An 18,871-nucleotide genomic window follows, 5' to 3' on the forward strand; every position below is an offset into this window, starting at 1 on the left:
TGAATTTTATGTAACCAGACTACAACACTTTGCAATAGTTAAGAAAACATTTTTATTATTTACACTAAAGCTATTTAAATGGTGCCTCTTTATATTAACTTGGAACTTCATAAGTCTGTAAAACAGGACACTCAGATTAATCAAACACCAGGAAGGAACCCTATACAGATGTATGATTAGGATGAAATAACAGGGTGAACCAGTTTCCGTAAAGTTCAAGAATGATTATTAAAACACAGTTTAAATTAATGGTTCATGCCCTACAAAGGTAAAAATAGAAAAAAATCTTATCTGTGGGCTGTAGGCTTGGGTGTGGCGAACAGTTATGACGGCTAAACTACCCACACTACAGCCTGCAAGTTTCTTGCTGTATGGGCTCAATTTCTCTACTTGGCTTCATTCAGTTTTACATACAGTAGCTCAACAACTCGCAGCTATGCTGCAAGCTGTTTGCAGTCTTCAACCGAGGCATTTTTATGAAAATTTGCAGGCAAAGCTTCTGCTCCACAAAGGAGTTACCTCAATCACTGCTGCCTACAGACTGTGTGACTTACTTCCCGCACTTGCTCAAGTTAGCACGCCAATTCGCCTTTCGAACCTTTTCCACTCTCCATAGCCATTTTCGTTTCAAACAAAAGCACACTGGCTTTTACATAACGCCTATTTCTTATATTGTTCCTAAGCATGACCATTTCTTAAATTATCAAATTTACATCAACATGAACAATTTATACACACAAATATTTTTAAATACAAAATGTTATCAAAAAATTATTTAGACCCTTGGTATCCTTTGTAGAGGACTTGGGCAGGTTTGTCATATCCTAGTAAACATTATTTTGTTACTTCCCTTCAGATATTCCATTTAGCTACATCTACAATTATTCCCAATGTTCAGCCTTTTGAGGTGTCCAGTGCGGGTTCCTCTCCACTTCCTGGATGTATTGTAACGAGTTAGCTCCCAGGAGCCTCTCAAACCACAAACTCTTAGAAGATTCACTCTTCTTGTACTTAAGTCAGCATTGTCACTTTTGTATTCAATCCCAATGCAATTTCTGTGTTTCATAGTCAATGTGAAGGTCCAAGGGATACAGAAAACCTGCACTGGTGCATCAGAATCCAATACTAGTCTCCCAGGAGCCACTGAAAGCACAAACTATAAGAAGATTCACTCTTCTTGTACTTAAGGCGGCATTGTCTCATTTGTATTCAATCCCGATGCAATTACTGTGTATCATGGTCAATGTGAAGGTCCAAGTAATACAGTAAACCAGCACTAGTGCATTGGAATCTAATACTGGTCTCCCAGGAGCCGCTGAAAGCACAAACTCTTAGAAAATTCAATCTTCTTGTACGTAAGTGAGAATTGTGCATTAAGTATTCAATCCCGATGCAATTACTGTGTTTCATGGTCAATGTGAAGGTCCAAGTAATACAGTAAACCAGCACTAGTGCATTGGAATCTAATACTGGTCTCCCAGGAGCCGCTGAAAGCACAAACTCTTAGAAGATTCAATCTTCTTGTACGTAAGTCAGAATTGTGCATTAAGTATTCAATCCCGATGCGATTTCTGTGTTTCATGGTCAATATGAAGGTCAAAGGGATACATTTAACGTTCACTGGTGCATCGGAATCTAATACTGGTCTCCCAGGAGCCGCTCAAACCACAAACGCTTAGAAGATTCACTCTTCTTTTACTTAATTGGCATTGTGCCTTTTGTATTCAATCCCGATGCAATTTCTATGTTTCATGGTCAATGTGAAGGACCAAGGGATACAGTAAACCTGCACTGGTGCATCGGAAACTAATACTGGTCTCCCAGGAGCCGCTCAAACCACAAACTCTTAGAAAATTCACTCTTCTTGTACTTAAGTCGGCATTGTTCCTTTTGTATTCAATCCCGATGCAATTTCTGTGTTTCATGGTCAATGTGAAGGTCAAAGGGATACATTTAACGTGCACTGGTGCATCAGAATCTAATACTGGTCTCCCTGGAGCCGCTGAAACCACAAACTCTTAGAAGATTCACTCTCCTTGCACTTAAGTTGGCATTGTGCCTTTTGTACACAATTCCGATGCAATTTCTGTGTTTCATGGTCAATGTGAAGATCCAAGGGATACAGTAAACTTGCACTGGTGCATCGGAATCTAATACTATTCTCCCAAGAGACGCTGAAAGCACAAATTCCTAGAAGATTCATTCTTCTTGTACTTAAATTGGCATTGTCCATTTTGTATTCAATCCCGATGCAATTACTGTGTGTCAAGGTCAATGTGAAGATCCAAATGATACAGTGAACCTGCACTGGTGCATCGGAATGTTGTACCGGCCTCCCAGGAGCCGCTTAAAGCACAAACTCTTAGACGATCACTCTTCTTGTACTAAAGTCGTCATTGTGCCTTTTGTATTCAATCCCGTTGCGATTTCTGTGATTCATGGTCAATGAGAAGGTCCAAGGGATACAGTAAACATGCGCTGGTGCATCCGAATCCAATACTGGTCTCCCAGGAGCCGCTGAAAGCACAAACTCATAGAGGATTCATTCTTCTTGTACTTAAGTCATCATTGTCCTATTTGCATTCAATCCCGATGCAATATCTGTATTTCATGGTCAATGTGAAGGTCCAAATGATAGAGTCAACCTGCACTGGTGAATGGGAATGTAATACTGGTTTCCCAGGAGCCGCTCAAAGCACAAACTCTTAGAAGATTAACTCTTCTTGTACTTAAGTTGGCATTGTGCATTTGATTTCAATCGCGATGCAATTTCTGTGTTTCATGGTCATTGAGAAGTTCCAAGGGATACAGTAAACCTGCACTGGTTCATCGGAATCCAATACTGGTCACCCATGAGCCGCTCAAACCACAAACTCTTAGAAGATTCACTCTTCTTGTACTTAAGTCGGCATTGTGCATTTAGTATTCAATCCCGATGCCATTTCTGTGTTTCATGGTCAATGTGAAGGTCCAAGGGATACAGTAAACCTGCACTGGTGCATTGGAATATATTACTCGTCTCCCAGGAGCCTCTCAAACCAGAAACTCTTTGAAGATTCACTCTTCTTGTACTTAAGTCGGCATTGTTCATTTTGTATTCAATCCCGATGCAATTTCGGCGTTTCATGGTCAATGTGAAGGTCCAAGGGATGCAGTAAACCTGCACTGAAGCATCGGAATCTAATACTGGTCTCCCAGGAGCCGCTCAAAACACAAAAAGTTAGAAGATTCACTCTTCTTGTACTTAAGTCGGCATTGTCCTTTTTTTTCAATCCCGATGAAATTTCTGTGTTTCATGGGCAATGTAAAGGTCCAAGGGATACAGTAAACCAGTACTGGTGCATCAGAATGTAATACTGGTCTCCCTGGAGCTGCTCAACCCACAACCGCTTAGAAAATTCACTCTTCTTGTACTTAAGTCGGCTTTGTCCCGTTTCTATTCAATCTCGATGCAATTTCTGTGTTTCATCTTCAATGTGAAGGTCGAAGGGATACAGTGAACCTGCGCTGGTGCATCGGAATCTAATACTGGTCTCCCAGGAGCCGCTCAAACCGCAAACGCTTAGAAGATTCACTCTTCTTTTACTTAATTGGCATTGTGCCTTTTGTATTCAATCCCGATGCAATTTCTATGTTTCATGGTCAATGTGAAGGACCAAGGGATACAGTAAACCTGCACTGGTGCATCGGAAACTAATACTGGTCTCCCAGGAGCCGCTCAAACCACAAACTCTTAGAAAATTCACTCTTCTTGTACTTAAGTCGGCATTGTTCCTTTTGTATTCAATCCCGATGCAATTTCTGTGTTTCATGGTCAATGTGATGGTCAAAGGGATACATTTAACGTGCACTGGTGCATCAGAATCTAATACTGGTCTCCCAGGAGCCGCTCAAACCACAAACTCTTAGAAGATTCACTCTCCTTGTACTTAAGTTAGCATTGTGCCTTTTGCACACAATCCCGATGTAATTTCTGTGTTTCATGCTCAATGTGAAGATCCAAGGGATACAGTAAACTTGCACTGGTGCATCGGAATATAATACTATTCTCCCAGGAGCCGCTGAAAGCACAAATTCCTAGAAGATTCATTCTTCTTGTACTTAAATTGGCATTGTCCATTTTGTATTCATTCCCGATGCAATTGCTGCGTTTCATGGTCAATGTGAAGGTCAAATGGATACAGTAAACGTGCACTGGTGCATCGGAATCTCATACAGGTCTCCCAGGAGACGCTCAAGGCACAAACTCTTAGAAGATTCACTCTTCTTGTACTTAAGTCAGCATTGTTACCTTTGTATTCAATCCCGATTCGATTTCTGTGTTTCATGGTCAATGTGGATGTCCAAGGGATACAGTAAACCTGCACTGGTGCATCAGACCTCAATACTGGTCTCCCAGGAGCCACTCAATTCACAAATTACTAGAAGATTCACTCTTCTTGTACTTAAGTCGACATTGTCCCTTTTGTATTCAATCCCGATGAAATTTCTGTGTTTCATGGGCAATGTAAAGGTCCAAGGGATACAGTAAACCAGCACTGGTGCATCGGAATCTAATACTGGTCTCCCAGGAGCCACTCAAAGCACAAATTCTTAGAAGATTCGGTCTTCTTGTACTTAAGTCAGCATTGTTCCCTTTGTATTCAATCCCGATTCGATTTCTGTGTTTCATGGTCAATGTGGATGTCCAAGGGATACAGTAAACCTGCACTGGTGCATCGGACTTCAATACTGGTCTCCCAGGAGCCGCTCAATTCACAAATTACTAGAAGATTCACTCTTCTTGTACTTAAGTCGACATTGTATCTTTTGTATTGGTCCAAATGCAATTTGTGTGTTTCATGGTCAATGTGAAGGTCCAAGGGATACAGTAAACCTGTACAGGTGCATCCGAATCTAATACTGGTCTCCCAGGAGCCGCTGAAAGCACAACTCTTAGAAGATTCACTCTTCTTGTACTCAAGTCGGCATTGTGCGTTTTTTATTCAATCCCGATGTGATTTCTGTGTTTCATGGTCAATGTGAAGGTCAAGGGATACAATAAACCTGCACTGGTTCAACGGAATCTACTACTGGTCTCCCAGGAGCAGCTCAAACCACAAACGCTTGGAAAATTTTCTCATCCTGTACTTATGTCGGCATTGTCCATTTTGTACTCAATCCCGATGAAATTTCAGTGTTTCATGGACAATGTGAAGGTCCAAGGGAAACAGTAAACCTGCGCTGGTGCATCGGAATCTAATACTGGTCTTCCAGGAGCCGCTCAAATCACAAACTCTTAAAAGATTCACTCTTCTTGTATTTACGTAGGCATTGTGCCTTTGGTATTCAATCCCGATGCAATTTCTGTGTATCATGATCAATGTGAAATTCCAAGGGATACAGTAAACCTGCACTGGTGCATAGGAATCTAATACTGGTATCCCAGGAGCCGCTCAATGCACAAACTCTGAAGTGATTCACTATTCTTGTACTTAAGTCGGCATTGTCCTTTTTGTATTCAATCCCGATGCAATATCTGTGTTATGGTCAATGTGAAGGACCAAGGGGTACAGTAAACCTGCACTGGTGCATCGGAACCTAATACTGGTCTCCCACGAGCCGCTCAAACCACAAACTCTTAGAAAATTCACTCTTATTGTACTTAAGTCGGCATTGTCCCGTTTGTATTCAATCCCGGTGCAATTTCTGTGTTTCATGGTCAATGTGAAGGTCCAAGCGATAGAGCAAATCTGCACTGGTGCAACGGAATCTAATACTGGTCTCCCAGGAGCCGCTCAGAGCAGAAACTCTTAGAAGATTCACTCTTCTTGAACTTAAGTCGGCATTGTGCCTTATGTATTAATCCCGATGCAATTTCTGTGTTGCATGGTCAATGTTGGGGGCCAAGGGATAAAGAAAACCTGCACTGGTGCATGGGAATCTAATACTGGTCTCCCATGAGACGCTCAAAGCACAAACTCATAGAAGTGTCACTCTTCTTGTTCTTAAGTCGGCATTGTCCATTTTGTATTGAATGCCGATGCGATTTCTGTGTTTCTTGGTCAATGTGAAGGTCCAAGGGATACAGCAAACGTGCACTGGTACATCGAAATTTAATACTGGTCTCCTAGGAGCCGCTCAAAGCACAAACTCTTAAAAATTCACTTTTCTTATACTTGAGTTGGCATTGTCCCTTATGTATTCCCTCCCGAAGCAATTTCGGTGTTTCATGGTCAATGTGAAGGTCCAAAGGGTACGGTAAACCTGCACTAGTGCATCGGAATCTAATACAGGTCTCCCATGAGCCGCTAAAGCACAAACTCTTAGAAGATTCACTCTTCTTGTACGTAATCGGCATTGTGCATTTTGTAATCAATCGCGATGCAATTTCTGTGTTTCATGGTCAATGTGAAGGTCCAAGGGATACAGTAAACCTGCACTGGTACATTGGAATGTAATACTGGTCTCCCAGGAGCCGCTCGAAGCACAAACCCTTACAAGATTCACTCTTCTTGTACTTATGTAGTTATTGTTCCCTTTGTATTCAATCCCAATGCAATTTCTGGGTTTCATGGTGAATGTGAAGGTCTAAGGGATACAGTAAATCTGCACAGGAGCATCGAAATCTAATACTGGACACCCAGGAGCCACTCAAATCTTATACACTTGTAAGACTCACTCTTCTTGTACTTAAGTCGGCATTGTCCCATTTGAATTCAATCCCGATGCAATTTCTGTGTTTCATGGTCAATGTGAATGTCGAAGGGATACAGTAAACCTGCACTGGTGCATCGGAATCTAATACTGGTCTCCCATGAGCCGCTCAAAGCACAAACTCTTAGAAGAATCACTCTCCTTGTACTTATGTAGGCATTGTGCCTTTTGTATTCAATCCCGATGCAATTTCTGTGTTTCATGGTCAATGTGAAGGTCCAAGGGATACAGTAAACCTACGCTGCTGCATTGGAATCTAATACTGGTCTCCCAGGAGCCACTCAAATTACAAACTCTTAGATGATTAACTCCTCTTGTACTTTAGTCGGCAGTCCCTTTTGCATTCATCCTGGTACAATTTCAGTGTTTCATGGTCAATGTGAAAGTCCAAGGGATAGAGTAAACCCACGCTGCTGCATTGGAATCTAAAACTGGTCTCCCAGGAGCCGCTCAAAGCACTAACTCTTAGAAGCTTCACTCTTCTTGTACTTAAGTCGGGAATGACCCTCTTGTATTCAATCCCGATGCAATTTCTGTATTTCATGGTCAATATGAAAGTCCAAGGGATACAGTAAACCTGCACTGGTGTATCGGAATCTAATACTGGGCTCCCAGGAGCCGCTCAAAGCACAAACTGTTAGAAGATTCACTCATCTTGTACTTAAGTCGGCATTGTCCCTTTTGTATTCAATCCCGATGAAATTTCTGTGTTTCATGGGCAATATAAAGGTCCAAGGGATACAGTAAACCTGCACTGGTGCATCGGAATCTAATACTGGTCTCCCAGGAGCCACTCAAAACCACAATTTCTTAGAATATTCACTCTTCTTGTACTTAAGTCAGCATTGTTCCCTTTGTAATCAATCCCGATTCGATTTCTGTGTTTCATGGTCAATGTGGATGTCCAAGGGATACAGTAAACCTGCACTGGTGCATCGGACTTCAATACTGGTCTCCCAGGAGCCGCTCAATTCACAAATTACGAGAAGATTCACTCTTCTTGTACTTAAGTCGACATTGTATCTTTTGTATTAGTCCGAATGCAATTTGTGTGTTTCATGGTCAATGTGAAGGTCCAAGGGATACATTAAACCTGTACTGGTGCATCCGAATCTAATACTGGTCTCCCAGGAGCCGCTGAAAGCACAACTCTTAGAAGATTCACTCTTCTTGTACTCAAGTCGGCATTGTGCGTTTTTTATTCAATCCCGATGCGATTTCTGTGTTTCATAGTCAATATGAAGGTCAAGGGATACAATAAACCTGCACTGGTTCAACGGAATCTACTACTGGTCTCCCAGGAGCAGCTCAAACCACAAACGCTTGGAAAATTCTCTCATCCTGTACTTATGTCGGCATTGTCCATTTTGTACTCAATCCCGATGAAATTTCTGTGTTTCATGGTCAATGTGAAGGTCCAAGGGAAACAGTAAACCTGCGCTGGTGCATCGGAATCTAATACTGGTCTCCCAGGAGCCGCTCAAATCACAAACTCTTCAAAGATCACTCTTCTTGTACTTACGTAGGCATTGTGCCTTTTGTATTCAATCCCGATGCAATTTCTGTGTTTCATGATCAATGTGAAATTCCAAGGGATACAGTAAACCTGCACTGGTGCATAGGAATCTAATACTGGTCTCCCATGAGCCGCTCAAAGCACAGACTCTTAGAAGATTTTCTCTTCTTGTACGTAAGTTGGCATTGTGCATTTTGTATTTAATCCCGATGCGATTTCTGGGTTTCATGGTCAATGTGAAGGTCCAAGGGATACAGTACACCTGCACTGGAGCATCGGATCTAATACTGATCTCTCAGGAGCCGCTCAAAGCACAAACTATTAGATGATTAACTCTTCTTGTACTTAAGTCGGTATTGTCCCTTTTGTATTCAATCCCGATGCAATTTCTCTGTTTCATGGTCAATGTGAAGGTCCAAGCGATAGAGCAAACCTGCACTGGTGCAACGGAATCTAATACTGGTCTCCCAGGAGCCGCTCAGAGCAGAAACTCTTAGAAGATTCACTCTTCTTGTACTTAAGTCTTCATTGTGCCTTATGTATTAATCCCGATGCAATTTCTGTGCTTCATGGTCAATGTTGGGGGCCAATTGATAAAGTAAACCTGCAGTGGTGCATCAGGATCTAATACTGGTCTCCCATGAGACGCTCAAAGCACAAACTCATAGAAGTGTCACTCTTCTTGTTCTTAAGTCGGAATTGTCCATTTTGTATTGAATGCCGATGCGATTTCTGTGTTTCTTGGTCAATGTGAAGGTCCAAGGGATACAGTAAACCTGCACTGATTCATCGAATTTTAATACTGGTCTCCCAGGAGCCGCTCAAAGCACTAACTCTTAAAAATTCACTCTTCTTCTACTTGAGTTGGCATTGTCCCTTATGGATTCCCTCCCGAAGCGATTTCGGTGTTTCATTGTCAATGTGAAGGTCCAAAGGATACGGTAAACCTGCACTAGTGCATCGGAATCTAATACAGGTCTCCCATGAGCCGCTCAAATGACAAACTCTTAGAAGATTTACTCTTCTTGTACGTAATCGGCATTGTGCATTTTGTAATCAATCCCGATGCAATTTCTGTGATTCATGGTCAATGTGAAGGTCCAAGGGATGCAGTAAACCTGCACTGGTACATCGGAATGTAATACTGGTCTCCCAGGAGCCGCTCAAAGCACAAACCCTTACAAGATTCACTCTTCTTGTACTTATGTAGTTATTGTTCCCTTTGTATTCAATCACAATGCAATTGCTGTGTTTCATGGTCAATGTGAAGGTCTAAGGGATACAGTAAATCTGCACAGGTGCATCGAAATCTACTACTGGACACCCAGGAGCCACTCAAATCTTAAACTCTTGTAAGATTCACTCCACTTGTACTTAAGTCGGCATTGTCCCATTTGAATTCAATCCCGTTGCAATATCTGTGTTTCATGGTCAATGTGAATGTCGAAGGGATACAGTAAACCTGCACTGGTTCATCGGAATCTAATACTGGTCTCCCATGAGCCGCTCAAAGCACAAACTCTTAGATGATTTACTCTTCTTGTACGTAAGTCGGCATTGTGCATTTTGTATTCAATCCCGATGCAATTTCTGCGTTTCATGGTCAATGTGAAGGTCCAAGGGATACGGTACACCTGCACTGGAGCATCGGAATCTAATTCTGGTCTCCCAGGAGCCGCTCAAAGCAAAAACTCTTAGATGATTAACTTTTCTTGTACTTAAGTCGGCAGTCCCTTTTGTATTCAATCCCGATGCAATTTCTGTGTTTCATGGTCAATGTGAAGGTTCAAGGGATACAGTAGACCTGCACTGGTGTTTCGGAGTCTAATACTGGTCTCCCAGGACCCGCTCAAAGCACAAACTCTTACAAGATTCACTCTTCTTATACTTAAGTGGGCATTGTGCATTTTGTTTTCAATCCCGATGCAATATCTGTGTTTGATGGTCCATGTGAGGGTCCAAGGGATACAACAAATCAGCACAGGTGCATCGGAATCTAATACAGGTCTCCTAGGAGCCGCTCAAAGCACAATATCTTAGAAGATTCACTCTTCTTGAACTAAAGACGGCATTGTGCCTATTGTATTTAATCCCGATGCAATTTCTGTGTTTCATGGTCTATGTGAAGGCTTAAGGGATACAGTAAACCTACACTGGAGCATCGGAATCTAATACTGGTCTCCCAGGCGCCGCTGAAATCACAAACTCTTAGAAGATTCACTCTTCTAGTACTTAAAACGGCATTGTTCCCCTTGTATTCATTCCTGATTCGAATTCTGAATTTCATGGTGAATGTGCGGTCCAAGGGATACAGTAAACCTTCACTGGTGGATTGGAATTTAATACTAGTCTCCCAGGAGCCGCCCAAATCACAAACTATTAGAAGATTCACTCTTCTTGTACTTATCGATATTGTGCATTTTGTATTCAATCCCGATGCAATTTCTGTGTTACATGGTCAATGTTGAGGGCCAAGGGATGCTGTAAACCTGCACTGGTGCATCGGAATCTAATACTGGTCTCCCAAGAGCCGCTCAAAGTACAAACTCTTAGATGAATAACTCTTCTTGTACTTAAGTCGGCAGTCCCTTTTGTATTAAATCCCGATGCAATTTCTGTGTTTCATGGTCAATGTGAAGTTCCAAGGGATACAGTAAAACTGTACTGGTGCATCGGAATCTAAAACTGGTCTCCCAGGAGCCGCTCAAAGCACAAACCCTTAGAAGATTCGGTCTTCTTGTACTCAAGTCGGCATTGTGCCTTTTGTATTCAATCCCGATGCGATTTCTGTGTTTCATGGTCAATGCGAAGGTCCAAGGGATACAATAAACCTGCACTGGTTCATCAGAATCTAATACTGGTGTCCCAGGAGCAGCTCAAACCACAAACTCTTAGAAAACTCTCTCTACTTGTACTTATGTTGGCATTGTAAATTTTGTATTCAATCCCGATGAAATTTCTGTGATTCATGGTCAATGTGAAGGTCCAAGGGATACAGTAGACATGCAGTGGTGCATCGGAATCTAATACTGGTCTCCCAGGAGACGCTCAAAGCACAAACTCTTAGAAGATTCACTCTTCTTGTACTTACGTCGGCATTGTGCCTTTTGTATTCAATCCCAATGCAATATCTGTGTTACATGGTCAATGTGAAGTTCCAAGGGATACAGTTAACCTGCACTGGTGCATCGGGATCTAATACTGGTCTCCCATGAGCCGCTCAAAGCACAAACTCTTAGAAGAATTACTCTACTTGTACGTAAGTCGGCATTGTGCGTTTTGTATTCAATCCCGTTGCAATTTCTGCGTTTCATGGTCAATGTGAAGGTCCAAGGGATACAGTAAGCCTCCACTAAAGCATCGGAATATAATACTGGTCTCTCAGGGGCCACTCAAAGCACAAACTCGTAGATTATTAACTCTTCTTGTACTTAAGTCAGCAGTCCCTTTTGTATTCAATCCCAATGCAATTTCTGTGAATCATTGTCAATGTGAAGGCCCAAGGGATACAGTAAATCTGCAGTGGAGCATCGGAATCTAATACTGGTCTCCCAGGGGCCACTCAAAACACAACCGCTTAGATGATTATTTCTTCTTGTACTTAAGTCAGCAGTCCCTTTTGAATTCAATCCCGATGCAATTTCTGTGTTTCATTGTCATTGTGAAGGTCCAAGGGATACAGTAAACGTGCACTGGAGCATCGGAATCTAATACTGGTCTCCCAGGCGCCGCTCAAAGCACAAACTGTTAGCAGATCAACTCTTCTTGTACTTATGACGGCATTGTCCCTTTTGTATTCAATCCCTATGCAGTTTCTGTGTTTCGTGGTCAATGTGAAGGTCCAGATGATACAGACAATCAGCACTGGTGCATCGGAATCTAATACTGGTCTCCCAGGAGCCGCTCAAAGCACAAATTCTTAGAAGATTCACTCTTCTTGAACTTAAGTCGGTATTGTGCGTTTCGTAATCAATCCCGAAGCAAACTCTATGTTGCATGGTCAATGAGAATGTCCAAGGGATACAGAAAACCTGCACTGGTTCATCGGAATCGAATACTGGCCTGTCTTGATCTGCTCAAACCACAAACTCTTATAAGATTCACTCTTCTTGTACTTAAGTCGGCATTGTGCCTCTTGTATTGAATCCCGATGCGATTTCTGTGTTTCATGGTCAATGTGATGGTCCAAGGGATATAGTAAACCTGCATTGGTGCATCGGAATCTAATACTGGTCTCCCAGCACCCGCGCAAACCACAAACTCTTAGAAAATTCAACTTCTTGTACTTAAGTCGGCATTGTCCCTTTTGTATTCAATCCTGATGCAATTTCTGTGTTTCATTGTCAATGTGAAGGTCAAAGGGATACAGTATTCGTGCACTGGTGCTTCGGAATCTAATACATCTCTCCTACGAGACGCTCAAAGCACAAACTCTTCAAAGATTCACTCATCTTGTACTCAAGTTGGCATTGTGTGTTTTGTATCCAATCCCGATGCAATTTCTGTTTATCATAGTCAAATTGAAGGTCCAAGGGATACAGTAAACCTGCACTGGTGCGTCGGAATTTAATACTGGTCTCCCAGGAGCCGCTCAAATCGCAAACTATTAGAAGATTCACTCTTCTAGACTTAAGTCGACATTGTTTCTCTTGTATTGGTCCCCATGCAATATCTGTGTTTCATGGTCAATTTGAACTTCCAAGGGATACAGTAAACCTGTACTGATGCAGCGGAATCTAATACTGGTCTCCCAGGAGCCACTCAAAGCACAATCCATTAGAAGATTCGGTCTTCTTGTACTCAAGTCGGCATTGGGCCTCTTGTATTCAATCCCGATGCGATTTCTGTGTTTCATGGTCAATGCGAAGGTCCAAGGGATACAATAAACCTGCACTGGTCCATCGGTATCTAATACTGGTGTCCCAGGAGCAGCTCAAACCACAAACTCTTAGAAAACTCTCTCTACTTGTACTTATGTCGGCATTGTCAATTTTGTATTCAATCCCGATGAAATTTCTGTGATTCATGGTCAATGTTAAGGTCCAAGGGATACAGTAATCTTGCAGTGGTGCATCGGAATCTAATACTGGTCTCCCAGGAGCCGCACAAAGCACAAACACTTAGAAGATTCACTCTTCTTGTACTTACGTCGGCATTGTGCCTTTTGTATTCAATCCCAATGCAATATCTGTGTTACATGGTCAATGTGAAGTTCCAAGGGATACAGTAAACCTGCACTGATGCGTCGGGATCTAATACTGGTCTCCCATGAGCCGCTCAAAGCACAAACTCTTAGAAGAATTACTTTACTTGTACGTAAGTCAGCAGTCCCTTTTGTATTCAATCACAATTCAATTTCTGTGTTTCATTGTCAATGAGAAGGCCCAAGGGATACAGTAAAATTGCACTGGAGCATCGGAATCTAATACTGGTCTCTCAGGAGCCGCTCAAAGCACAAACTCTTACATGATTAACTCTTCTTCTACTTAAGTCGGTAGTCCCTTTTGTATTCAATCCCGATGCAATTTCTGTGTTTCATGGTCAATGAGAAGGTCCAAGGGATACAGTAAACCTGCACTGGTGCATCAGAATCTAATACTGGTCTCCCATGAGCCGCTCAAAGCTCAAACTCTTAGAAGTTTTACTCTTCTTGTACGTAGGTCGGCATTGTGCATTTTGTATTCAATCCCGTTGCAATTTCTGCGTTTCGCGGTCAATGTGAAGGTGCAAGGGATACAGTAAACCCGCACTGGAGCATCGGAATGTAATACTGGTCTCTCAGGGGCCACTCAAAACACGAACTCTTAGATGATTAACTCTTCTTGTACTTAACTCGGCAATCCCATTTGTATTCAATCCCGATGCAATTTCTGTAGTTTCATGGTGAATGTGAAGGGCCAAGGGATACAGTAAAATTGCACTGGAGCATCGGAATCTAATACCGGTCTCCCAGGAGCCGCTCAAAGCACAAACTCTTAGATGATTACTCTTCACTGTACTTAGGTCGGCATTGACCCTCTTGTATTCAATCCCGATGCAATTTCTGTATTTCATGGTCAATGTGAAAGTCCAAGGGATACAGTAAACCTGCACTGGTGTATCGGAATGTAATACTGGTCTTCCAGGAGCCGCTCAATGCACAAACTGTTAGAAGATTCACCCTTCTTGTACTTAAGTCGGCATTGTCCCTTTTGTATTCAATCCCGATGAAATTTCTGTGTTTCATGGTCAATGTGAAGGTCCAAGGGATACAGTAAATCTGCACAGGTGCATCGAAATTTAATGCTGGACACCCAGGAGCCACTTAAAGCTCAAACTCTTGTAAGATTCACACTTCTTGTACTTAAGTCGGCTTTGTCCCATTTGTATTTAATCCCGATGCAATTTCTGTGTTTCATGATCAATGTGAAGGTTGAAGGGATACAGTAAACCATCACTGGTGCATCGGAATGTAATACTGGTCTCCCATGAGCCGCTCAGAGCACAAACTCTTAGCAGATTTACTCTTCTTGTACGTACGTCGGCATTGTGCATTTTGTATTCAATCGCGATGCAAATTCTGCGTTTCATGGTCAATGGGAGGGTCCAAGGGATACGGTACACCTGCACTGGAGCATCGGAATCTAATACTGGTTTCCCAGGAGCCAACCAAAGCACAAACTCTTAGAAGATTAACTCTTCTTGTACTTAAGTCGGCACCCCCATTAGTATTCAATCCCGATGCAATTTCTGTGTTTCGTGGTCAATGTGAAGATCCAAGGGATACAGTAAACCTGCACTGGTTCATCGGAATCGAATACTGGCCTCCCATGAGCCGCTCAAACCACAAACTCTTAGAAGAATTACTTTACTTGTACGTAAGTCAGCAGTCCCTTTTGTATTCAATCACAATTCAATTTCTGTGTTTCATTGTCAATGAGAAGGCCCAAGGGATACAGTAAAATTGCACTGGAGCATCGGAATCTAATACTGGTCTCTCAGGAGCCGCTCAAAGCACAAACTCTTACATGATTAACTCTTCTTCTACTTAAGTCGGTAGTCCCTTTTGTATTCAATCCCGATGCAATTTCTGTGTTTCATGGTCAATGAGAAGGTCCAAGGGATACAGTAAACCTGCACTGGTGCATCAGAATCTAATACTGGTCTCCCATGAGCCGCTCAAAGCTCAAACTCTTAGAAGTTTTACTCTTCTTGTACGTAGGTCGGCATTGTGCATTTTGTATTCAATCCCGTTGCAATTTCTGCGTTTCGCGGTCAATGTGAAGGTGCAAGGGATACAGTAAACCCGCACTGGAGCATCGGAATGTAATACTGGTCTCTCAGGGGCCACTCAAAACACGAACTCTTAGATGATTAACTCTTCTTGTACTTAACTCGGCAATCCCATTTGTATTCAATCCCGATGCAATTTCTGTAGTTTCATGGTGAATGTGAAGGGCCAAGGGATACAGTAAAATTGTACTGGAGCATCGGAATCTAATACCGGTCTCCCAGGAGCCGCTCAAAGCACAAACTCTTAGATGATTACTCTTCACTGTACTTAGGTCGGCATTGACCCTCTTGTATTCAATCCCGATGCAATTTCTGTATTTCATGGTCAATGTGAAAGTCCAAGGGATACAGTAAACCTGCACTGGTGTATCGGAATGTAATACTGGTCTTCCAGGAGCCGCTCAATGCACAAACTGTTAGAAGATTCACCCTTCTTGTACTTAAGTCGGCATTGTCCCTTTTGTATTCAATCCCGATGAAATTTCTGTGTTTCATGGTCAATGTGAAGGTCCAAGGGATACAGTAAATCTGCACAGGTGCATCGAAATTTAATGCTGGACACCCAGGAGCCACTTAAAGCTCAAACTCTTGTAAGATTCACACTTCTTGTACTTAAGTCGGCTTTGTCCCTTTTGTATTCAATCCTGATGCAATTTCTGTGTTTCATTGTCAATGTGAAGGTCAAAGAGATACAGTAAATGTGCACTGGTACATCGGAATCTAATACAGGTCTTCCACGAGACGCTCAAATCACAAACTCTTCGAAGATTCACTCACCTTGTACTTATGTTGGCATTGTGAGTTTTGTATCCAATCCCGATGCAATTTCTTTTTGTCATGGTCAAATTGAAGGGCCAAGGGATACAGTAAACCTGTACTGGTGCAGCGGAATCTAATACTGGTCTCCCAGGAGCCGCTCAAAGCACAAACACTTAGAAGATTCGGTCTTCTTGTACCCAAGTCGGCATTGCGCCTTTTGTATTCAATCCCGATGCGATTTCTGTGTTTCATGGTCATTGTGAATGTCCAAGAGATACAATAAACCTGCACTGGTTCAGCGGAATCAAATACTGGTCTCCCAGGAGCAGCCCAAAGCACAGACTCATCTCGTACTTATGTCGGCATTCTCCATTTTGTATTTAATCCCGATGAATTTTCTGTGTTTCATCGTCAATGTGATGGTCCAAGGGATACAGTAAACCTGCACTGGTGCATCGGAATCTAATACTGGTCTCCCAGGAGACGCTAAAAGCACAAACTCTTAGAAGATTCACTCTTCTTGTAGTTACGTCGGCATTGTGCTTTTTGTATTCAATCCCGATGCAATTTCTGTGTTTCATTATCAATGTGAAGGTCCAATGGCTACAGTAAACCTGCACTGGTGCATCAGAATCTAATACTGGTATCCAAGGAGCCGCTCAAAGCACAAACCCTTAGAAGATTAACTCTTCTTGTACTTTAGTCGGCATTTTCCCTTTTGTATTCAATCCCGATGCAATATCTGTGTTTCATGGTCAATGTAAAGGTCGAAGGGATACATTAAACCTGTACTGGTTCATCGGAATCTAATACTAATCTCCCAGGAGCTGCTCAAAGCACAAACTCTTGAAAGATTAACTCTTCTCTTACTTAAGTCGGCAGTCCCTTTTGTCTTCAATCCCAATGCAATTTCTCAGTTTCATGGTGAATGTGAAGATCCAAGGGATACAGTAAAACTGCACTGGTGCATCGAAATCTAATACTGGTCTCCCAGGAGCCGCTCGAACACAAACCCGTCGAAGATTCACTCTTCTTCTACTTAAGTCGTCATTGTCCCTCTTGTATTCAATCCCGTGCAATTTCTGTGTTTCATGGTCAATGTTAAGGTCCAAGGGATACAGTAAACCTGCGCAGGTGCATCGGAATCTGTTACTGGACACCCAGCAGCCGCTCAAAGCTCAAACTCTTGAATGATACACTCTTCCTGTACTTCAGTCGGCATTGTCCCTTATGTATTCCATCCCGATGCAATTTCTGTGTTTCATTGTCAATGTGAAGGTCCAAGGGATGCAGTAAACCTGCACTGGTGCATCGGGATCGAACACTGGTCTCTGAGGAGCCGCTCAAAGCACAAACGCTTAGAAAATTCACTCTTCCTGTACTTAAGTTGGCATTGTATATTTTGTATTCAATCCCGATGCAATTTCTGTGTTTCATGGTCAAATTGAAGGTCCAGGGGATACAGTAAACCTGCACTGGTGCATCGGAATCTAATACTGGTCTCCCAGGAGCCGCTCAAAGCACAAACCCTTAGAAAATTCACTCTTCTTGTACGTATGTCGTTATTGACACTTTTGTATTCACTCCCGATGAAATTTCTGTGTTTCATGGCCAATGTGAAGGTCCAAGGGATACAGTAAACCAGCACAGGTGCATCGGAAACTAATACTGGACACCCAGGAGCCGCTCAAAGCTCAAACTCTTAGAAGATTCACTCTTCTTGTACATAAGTCGGCATTATCCCTTTTGTATTCAATCCGGATGCAAATTATGTGTTTCCTGGTCAATGTGAAGGTCGAAGGGATACAGTAAACCTGCACTGGTGCGTCAGAATCTAATACTGGTCTGCGAGGAGGCGCTCAAAGCACAATCTCTTAGATGATTACCTCTTCTTGTACTGAAGACGGCAGTCCCTTTTGTATTGAATACCAATGCAATTTCCGTGTTTCATGGTCAATATGAAGGTCCAAGGGATACAGTAAATCTGCACTGGTGCATCGGAATCCAATACTGGTCTCCCAGGAGCCGCTGAAAGCACAAACCACTCGAAGATTCACTCTTCTTGTTCTTAAGTCGGCGTTGTCCCTCTTGTATTCAATCCCGAGCAATTTCTGTGTTTCATGGTCAATGTGAAGGTCCAAGGGATACAGTAAACCCGCACTGGTGCATCGGAATCGAACACTGGTCTCCGAAGAGCCGCTCAAAGCACAAACTCTTAGAAGATTCGCTCTTCTGGTACTTAAGTCGGCATTGTCCCTCTTGTATTCAATCCCGATGCAATTTCTGAGTTTCATGGGCAATGTGAAGCTCCAAGGGATATAGTAAACTAGCACTGGTGCATCGGAATCTAATACTGGTCTCCCTGGAGCTCCTCAACAAACATCTTCTCAGAAAATTCACTCTTCTTGTACTGAAGTCGGCATTGTCCCGTTTGTATTCAATCTCGATGCAATTTCTGTGTTTCACGGTCAATGTGAACGTCGAACTGATACAGTAAACCTACGCTGGTGCATCGGAATCTAATACTGGTCTCCCAGGAGCCGCTCAAGGCACAAACTCTTTTAAGATTCACTCTTCTTGTACTTAAGTCGACATTGTATCTTTTGTATTGGTCCCCATGCAATTTCT

This window comes from Schistocerca serialis, unplaced genomic scaffold, assembly GCF_023864345.2.
Source record: "Schistocerca serialis cubense isolate TAMUIC-IGC-003099 unplaced genomic scaffold, iqSchSeri2.2 HiC_scaffold_1362, whole genome shotgun sequence".
Taxonomy (NCBI): domain Eukaryota; kingdom Metazoa; phylum Arthropoda; class Insecta; order Orthoptera; family Acrididae; genus Schistocerca; species Schistocerca serialis.